Here is a 1,332-nt window from a genome sequence, read left to right as displayed (position 1 = left end):
CGCGGCCCGTCGGCGTGCCGCCCACCCCGCCTGGGAAAGCCCCGCTCCCAGCGTGGCGGCCTCCACCGGGGCCGTGAGACCGACGGGGGTTCACCAGCCCGTCCACCGGGGCCGTGAGACCGACGGGGGTTCAGCAGCCCGTCCACCGGGGCCGTGAGACCGACGGGGACTCAGCACAGCCCGTCCACCGGGGCCGTGAGACCGACGGGGACTCACCAGCCCGTCCACCGGGGCTGTGTGGCACTGAGGTCACTTTGTCACTGGATGCAGACCCGGGTCTAGCAGCCGGGGCTCTTCCCTGAGGGTGCTTGACTTCCAGTGCAGAACAAGGGTTTCTGGACAAGACTCGGTGGTAAGGAACCTGGGGGCCTTGACAGTAAGCAAGCAGACACGTGGAAGGCCGGCCCTCCAGCCCTGGTGTGCCCAGGAACACGCAACCCCAGGGATCGCAGGGTATTTATATGGTAAAGACGGAGGTTCCGGGGCTGGGAAGGTGGCTCAGTGGTAGAGCGCTTGCCTTGCATGCTCAAGGCCCTGGGTTCGATTCCTCAGCACCACATAAGCAAAAAGAAAAGAGCCAGAAGTGTTGCTGTGGCTCAAGTGGTAGAGCGCTAGCCTTGAGCTGAAGAGCTGAGGACAGCGCCCAGGCCCAGAGTTCAGGCCCCACGACCGGACCAAAAACAAAAAAAGACAGAGGTTCTGACTTTAAAGTTAGGCAAAGATAGTTGCTCCATCCACTCCTGGTGTTACTTCTTGAGTTTCTGGATGTTTGAGGCATTTTTTCCAGTAAGAATGCATCCTGCCATAAAACAGACGCTTCTCCTGGAGATAGGGAGCCAGTTATCTGCATTTTGGGTAAGAGATTGCTTAAGTTTTGGGAAGCACTTTTCTCTGGAAGGCATACATCCTGCCAGGCAAAAAATTCTTTGGGTGAGAAATGCAACCTCTGGGAAGGAATGCATCCTGTTGTCTCCCTTTGAAGCAAAGATAGTGCTTCCTTGTTTCTAAATACCATGTTTCTGAGTTGCCTTCACCAGGCCTCATTTCCCCTAAATGACTTTGGTCACTTCATCTTAAGAAAAGTAAATGAATTAATATCTCCTGTATTTGCTGTAAGCTTACCATACGTGTTCTCTTTGTCAGTCCTGGTTCAATTTGATAGCCTAGGCTGTTAGCAAGAGTTCTTTATCCCGATTGTGTGTGTGGGTGCGCGTGGGGGGGTCACATACACACACACACACACACACACACACACACTGAAGTAGGCACTGACAGGAGACTGGAGCTGGTACAGCTTCTTTCCAGGCTTTGCTTTTGTTTTAGGGATTTTAT

The sequence above is a fragment of the Dipodomys ordii genome, unplaced genomic scaffold, assembly GCF_000151885.1.
Source record: "Dipodomys ordii isolate 6190 unplaced genomic scaffold, Dord_2.0 Scaffold27, whole genome shotgun sequence".
Taxonomy (NCBI): Eukaryota; Metazoa; Chordata; class Mammalia; order Rodentia; family Heteromyidae; genus Dipodomys; species Dipodomys ordii.
This window is presented reverse-complemented; position numbering follows the sequence as displayed.